We start from the raw sequence: 7,708 nt of genomic DNA on the forward strand, positions 1-7,708 counted from the left end.
GAAGCAAGCAGAGACGTGTCTCAAACCCTGCTCACTATCAGGTCTGGCACTGCTGTGAACTATCACTTTCAGCAGCGTCACTGCCCACAGGTCCTTATCGCGGATCCACCACCTCCAGCACAGCATTTGGGTTTTTTTTAAGAAAAGTTATCATCATTCTGAAAAAAAAAGTATCACATCCCTTCCCTGCATGCTGTCACAACAGCGTTGCTACATCCCTTTAAAGGAATGGTGTGTAAGTGCATAATTACACTTCATCAACACATTGTTTCATTCTTTATCACTTGAACTCATCTTCGTAGGTTTGGACAGGGGTTTCAGGACTGTCCTTTCTGTTAGGAATAACATAATGTCATGTTTTACTCATCACAAAGCCCTAATACCATATTTCTTGGAACTCGTGTCTCAAGGGTGACAGCAAATCAGAAAGTGCAAAGACTATGCACAGTGCCATGGAATAATATTTTTTAAAAATTTTTTTAAAAATTTAAAAACCCAGACAAAAAAAACCAAACTCAGCATTTTATTTCTCTTTCCCTCAATTTGCTTGGATATTGTGCAACAGACAACTATTTAAGACCAGATAACATATAAGCTGCAGTTTCAAATTGCAAGACAGCACTGGATTACCTCTGGCTTGGATGTTAAAAAGGAGACCTTGCTTATTTTTTGAAAGAATAGGGAAAAATGTTATGCTCTAGAATACTTCGGAGGTCTTGGGACTTCTGGTTGTGTAACAACCAAAACTTCTCTGGAGTCATTATACCCTCCTCTTGTTAAGTTCTCATATGTTTTCACACATATGACATATTAGCTTCCTACATCAGTGGGTAGGAAGATCGTACCTGCTTTATAATCCTTTATAATGCTGCTTCTCCTTCCCTCAACTAATTTCTTCCAAAAAAAACCTTTCAGGTAATCAGAGTCTGCCCACGGAACTAAAGCGAATCGCTGTCTCCTGACAATGATGTATTGCCTGTATTTTAGGAATGCTAAAAAAATCAGGGAGTATATTTGCTGAGCTGAATAGATCTGTACCTGGAATCCTCCTCTTGATACTGCAAAGGCACACGGTGCCCATGTTGAACAGAAACCTAACAATGCAAAGTGAGATTCAGAATAAAGGGCAATTTTTTTCCAGTTTTTAGGAGAAACTCAATTATGACACTCAAGGATCACTCCTCCCACCTAAAACCTCTTCATGTAGCTTTGCCCATGGAAAAGCTGTTTGTCTTCAGGATGGGATTCAGGACCTAGGATGGATGCAGCATGTTCCGCGTGAAACTAAACATCCACAGAGCGTGAGAACTGCTGACAAGATCAGCAAAGAGCAGGAGGACATCCTAAAGGCACAAGAGCCTGAACAGCAGCAGCCATGAATATCTGCCCTCCTCCTCTCCTCGTCTCTGCTGTTCTTGAATAAAAACATAAGGGGTTTCTTTTGGTCAGCCTTAGAAAGAAACAGGTTAGCACTTGGTTCTCAGGAGGCAGGGGTGATTGCAGCTCAGTGGCTCCGAATGGCCACAAACCTGTACAAAGGCTTGTGACCCCTTCAGATCTCCTCCTCTCCCCAGTTGCTTGACACTGCACAGTCACTGTCCTTGGTAGGGTGTTATCACAGGGTGGCATTCAAGACATAATTAGTTGTGCCTCACTTTCAGCTCCCTAAGGACTATCCTGAATTTATCCAGAAGAGAACATGAGTTTAAGTGAGAGCTCACAGCCAAAAACTGTAGTTTTTGACATAGAGGAACAAGTACTAAATGAAAACTCTCCTGTCTGTTGTACGGGTCAATACTCCTCAAGAAACCAGACAGTCAGGCCACGTTCCTCATTAAATGACCCACAGTATGAGCACCAATATATTCTACTAGCTTGGTAATGCCAGAGGATGCTCCCCACCCCTTTTCTTATCCTGGAAATAGCCTATGACTGTGATTGCAAATTTAAAGAGGGTTAGAAGGATGATGTTGACATAGGGGCTGATAGGCCAGTACAGAAATCTATGGGAAAACAAAAGGGGAGCTTAGAACTACTACTGCATCTGTCCCACGACTGGAAGATTGCATACCTGCAAGACGAAGCAGTTGAGGTCAGAAATGGCCATCTGATGAGTTTTACTTGATCCTTTTTCTTACCTGTTTGCATGGCTTCCCAGGATGTTTCTGTCTCATATACACTTTTTTTTTCCTCTGATAATCCCCTCAGGTTAGTCCAGAAGTGTCCATTGAGACGTCCCTTGAAATAACTGGGAACTGTCCGACCTTCACCTGCTATGTACATAAGGCACATACACAAAGACACATCTACACCATTAACCCCTTTTGCCAAGCACAGCACTCCTTTCAGGACAGAACAGCACATTTGCAGATGTTTGCCTTTCCTTCAGCTGTGTTAAAACCTGCTGTTTGTGCTTCCCAAGCAAACCAGACTATTCTGTGCTGCAGCCCTGACCTCATGATTGCCAATCCTTCTGCAAATTTTCGAGTCACGATATTATATCAGTAAGAATTAATGCTGATGGCTCAAACCTTTGCAAGTCTTGGAGCAGACTCATCTTCCCCCCATGTTCTTCTTACCCCCAGATCAAAAAGTAGTTAGAAGAAAGGAAAGTGCAAACCTCATGCCTAAGCTTTGCATCTGCTGTGCAAAATCTGTGGAGCAAGACCCCAGCATCCTCAGAGGTCTCATCCTGTCACTGAAAGCATTTAAGTGGCAAGAGAGGGAGCCCACAGAGCACTGGGGGTGTATCTGGAGCATCGCAGTCAGCTGCTGCTTCCTCTCTGCCTTGGCGAGACAGACCAGCACGTCCCATTGTCTGCTGGGACCACAAAAATATTCATCCTGCCACGCAGCACATCCCAACAGGATTCCCGAGCCGCTTCTCCCGCTCCATGTTGGCTTTGGATGTTGCCAGCAAAATAGAGGAAACCCATGCTAAAAAACAAACTGATGCCACCCAGTAACAGAAAATTAACAATTTCCCCAAGGAGGTGGCTCAGAGGGGACTGGCATTGTATACATAATAGGGAGGAACAAATGGTAAACCATAGTTCAGCCCATAACATCCATTCCAAGATGGACCAAGCATTTACACTGGCTCACATGAACCCCCCTTTGGCACTTGGCAGAAAATAAGAAGCAACAGCAATAGCCCTGTGCCCATTTGAATGTAGAGCTGGGTCACTATGTACTAAGGGAACTGTGCCACCCATTGCCAGTTAATTCTGCTTTAAGGGCCCTACAAGGAAGAACCCCTACAAAGTAATGAGAAACTTAGGCTAAGTAGGAGGCTTTTTTCTAAAGGGGCAGTTATACTCTGAGGGGAAGCAGGAAAACACACATGGGACAGCTAGAAGCTTCCTGCTGCCTTCTTGGTACTTTGAGTCCTATTTTCACATTTTTATAATTATCACATAGTGCATAATGTCATACAAACCAGGAGACGTCAGCTCTGTGCAGAGCCAAACCGAACACGGGCAGGCACTGCACGCTCCCCATCCCATAAACACCAGCCACATCCCCCTGCACCCCATGCCACCCTCCTGGAGGCAGCACAGCCCTGCCCAGTGCAAAGCTGCTCCTGCCTTCGCGACTGTGCTCATCCGCAGCGGATAAACCCCCCACACTGCATCTAGCGGGTTTAAATGAGGTGTCGGAGCCTTAGGTGGGTCACAGCCTCTCTTGGACACTCACCAGCGCGCAGAGTCAGGTTTCCAAGCCCGGCACATGTGCTCTGAGCTTTCTGACTCTAGAGAGTCCAAACACAGTCGTCCTCGAGGCACCCCGTGGGGTCTGGCCAGCACCCTGTCCTCAGGGCACACGCGCATCCTGGCAGGACACCCATACCCTGCTTTTATGCCTGTCTCCAGGGCCAACACGTGCCCCTTCCCAGGACACCAGCCTTGTGAAATCCCCGAGATGACAATTCCCCTTCTCAGGGATATGGGACAACTGAAGCTTGTCACAGAAACACTTTGCAAAAGGTTAATTAAAAAAAAATACCCTCTCTTTCCCCCCCACAGCTATCATAAGAATGCCTTGCCATATGGATCAGCCAGACAGCACCTGCCATCCCTGCCTCACTTTCCTCCCCACTCCCAATGCTGTGTCCTTTCAGGGCTCCAAGCTCCCCCTCCTGAGGGTCTCTCCCCAGGGCACCCCTCTGGCCCTATGTTCCCCCATTCAGGGGACAGTTCTCCAGTCCTTCTCCCCAGTTCAACACCTTCCTCGGCATCCCCTTTGCTCTGCTGCAGCACAGGCCAGCAGCTCCCTCGGTGATCAGTGGTTTCTTTGAGATAGGGCGAATAACATGGGACTGGGACTTCATAAATCTTGAGAGATTTGCTCTGGGCTCATGACAGGACGGAGGCTCCAGCTCCATGGAGTACCTGTGGTCTGGTCCTCCCCAGTCTGATGAGGCATCCCACACACACCCGCTTTGTCTCCAGCATCCTAACACAGGCATGTTCCTGTCATCAGGTTCATTCACACAACGGTCACAGCTATGTTTTTTGGTATTAAAAGGGCATATATACGCTTTTCATCCTCATACTTAATGCCAACGAGTCAACCTTTGCTCTGCTATCCGAACTAGTTGGCTGAAAGTCACTCTGTAAAAGCAAAGCCTGCAGCAGTATGCAATCGAGTTTAGCCGTGACTGCCAAAGGCAGTAATGTTGAGAGATTTTTGCAGCAGATCCTGTTGAGAAGAATAGAAATTATCCCAAAGAGAGAGCTTTCTCCACAACTGCATGAAAATGTCTTTGTTTCTTCAGAACCAAAAGGTTTTGTTCTCCCCCACCACCCCAACCCGCAAGGTACTTTGCCAAGCCAGACAAAATTACAGTGCCATAGTGCTGTGGGGCAAGGATGAAAAAGAGGAAGAAAGAAAGTATCCTTTTCCCCTCCTATAGGAAAGTATTATACAAGTAACCAGCTGCTCTGGCCGGGGGGGCTCTTCCAGAAGCACTGGCATGCTCTGCTGTTACTAGACTAAATAGATTGTTGGGCTTCTCCATCCAAAGCTTCTTTACAGAAAAGCCTTACAAAGTAAATATATTCCTTCCAAGGCCAAAACCCTTCTAAGTGCCAGCTCTCAGCAGATGTCCGCGGTCGGGCTGCGAAGCCCCCGAGGAGCAGGGGGTTTGCACTGGCCAGGTGTCCCCGGCTGCGCGGCGCAGCCCCTGCGGCAGCACGGGCTGGAGGCAGCTGGTGGAGGCTGGGGGTGTCAGACAGCACCACGCTAATGAACTGAGAAGCACCAGAGGAAATTCCTCGTCGCGGAGATGGGAATACAACCACCACGCAATCAGGGGCGTTTCAGTCACTTAGCGTGAAGCCAAAGAGTTGCTGCGTAACCTTGGGTAAGCGGCTTAAATTTTTAAGAGGCAGGGGTGAGCAGCACAGCGGGTCGCTGAAATCTGCTCTATTGCTGGCTCTGCGAGGGACCGTACTTTGTCAGACAGAGAAAGAAAATGGGATTCATTATTAGAGATATATTAGAGAAACAAATGGGATTCAGCACTGCTAAGGTTGCTTCTAAATCTAAAGCAGGAAAAAGCTCGAGGCTGAGTTAGGACCCCTCCTCCTGCACCGTGTGTGAACTGATGAAGATTGACTAGGAACTTCTCTTCTCCCCGTTCCTCAGTTCCTCAGATCATCGCTGCTCGCAAAGTACTGTGCACTATCCAGAGATGCAGCATAAACACCAAAGCACCAGTCTCTCACTTCAGGGAACCCAAGATTTCACGTGAAGCGGGGAGTAAATTATAAGGAAAACCATCTTGATGTAGATAAAACAAGAGGCCAGTTCATCCGCAGGACACATACAAAGGGAAAAAGCCAGCAGTCTGTACACCAATCTCTTTTTCGCTGCCTTTAAGAAACTTGCAGTGTCAGGCAAAATTGGAGCTTTAACCCAACAGCAATGAAATCGCCTTTCACAAAAACACTCTGCCTGCATCTGAACTCTGCCTGCATCTGGCGGCTGAGAACATTGCCAAGGCTTTAACCCTCTGATATTAACAGAAAGAGATATTGATGAGTGTCCCTCCAGCGAAGAAAACCAAATGGTGTTTTTAATTTCAGTGGATTCTTTACAGATTTTCAATTCCTTAGCAAGGCTGTTGCTCCAGACTGGGGTGTAATTGAGATGCATTAGCCACTCACTCAAAAACTTTCCCAGGAACACATGTGCACCCACACAGACTATGCATTCAGATATAAATACATACCGTACCTGCACATGCATTAAGCTGCTGTTCATGGGCTGTCTGGACATTTCCGCTGCCAGCTTGGCTGCTCAGTCAGTCGCGGCACTCAACACTGCCAGCTCAACGTGACAAATAAAGCAAATACAGAAAACCAGCTCACCACTGCCGGATATCTGACCACAGCCACGAAAAGCAGAAGAGGGTCTTTTAAGGACTAGTTCTCATGAAAGACAAGGACCCTGGGCATTGAGTGTTTTTACCTCAAAAGGGACGGTGAACCTCTTAAAAGCAACTCTTCTACAAAGGAGTGTAGCAAATTGTTGATGAACCATCTGCCCCACCTCTTCGTCCTGTACTGTCTCCTCACTGGAACAAGCCACCACCTGTGCCCAGCACAGCAGAAAATCTCCCCCCAAAATCTTCCAGCCTCCTTTGTTATATTAATCTTCACAAAAGGCCAAATTCCATCAGTATAGACTGATCCTATTCATAGCACAGCATCTGTTGGGATGAAGAAAGTGTATCCTTGAAGGGTTTCAGTTGCATCAGGACCTGAAGCTGTACCATTGATCTGAGCACACCTTAGCTCTGAAAGGCTAGGATGCTATCCATATACAGCTTCTCAAACTCTGATTAACTGTGAGTTTTAAAGCACAGACCTTACTCAAAAAATGGCTGTTCCATGCAAGCCGGGTTTTCTTACAGACTAGAGGAGACTAGGGTCAGCTCTATTGGAAACCTTTAAACATAATATTAAAGACCAACTCTAGCCTTTCTTTTAGCCTAGGTAGTGTAAACGGGTTACATTACAGGTCTCTAGTAAGAGGCAGAGGGGGTTGTAAACCCACCTTTTAGAGTCCTATATCAAGGTAAGAAAAATCTTATGAACAAGAGAGTGTAACACAAGATATGCCAGGGATTACTTCCATCTCAGAAGGAATGGTCCATCAATGAATCCTGAAGCACTTCATGAGAGCTAAGCATCTACACCACCCAGCATCCACCTCTGTCCATCTGCAGGAGGGAGAACTAATACACAGAAAAGGAAACTGAGGCACAAAAATCTTTCTTATGATTAGTGTCTGAAAACGTAATCCTGTAACCAAACCAGCACGGCAACCTAATCACTTGTGTGCAAGGAAGGTCTCTTCAGCAGGATAAATTAGACCCTTTCCTGCAGAAAAGGGGAAAACTCATTCTTAAGGAAACCAAAGCTTTTTGGACACGGAAATAAACAGTTTACAACATATCATTGACAAAACCTCACAAATCTAAACAGAAAAGATGATTGAAAGATTGTAGAAACAGTAAAACTGATAAACAGAGAGGATTTTATCAGCTTTGTACAACAGTCAGTGGCCAAGATGTTAATCCAGACTTTTAAATGTTTATTTGAAACATCCTTCAGAGGTCCTCAAGATTTTGCTATCAGCTTGAGGTCCATCATTTTATTTCATTTACATTGTCCTCCCCACACACACCCCTTTTAATGAA

This window comes from Nyctibius grandis, chromosome 10 (genome assembly GCF_013368605.1).
Source record: "Nyctibius grandis isolate bNycGra1 chromosome 10, bNycGra1.pri, whole genome shotgun sequence".
Lineage (NCBI taxonomy): Eukaryota > Metazoa > Chordata > Aves > Nyctibiiformes > Nyctibiidae > Nyctibius > Nyctibius grandis.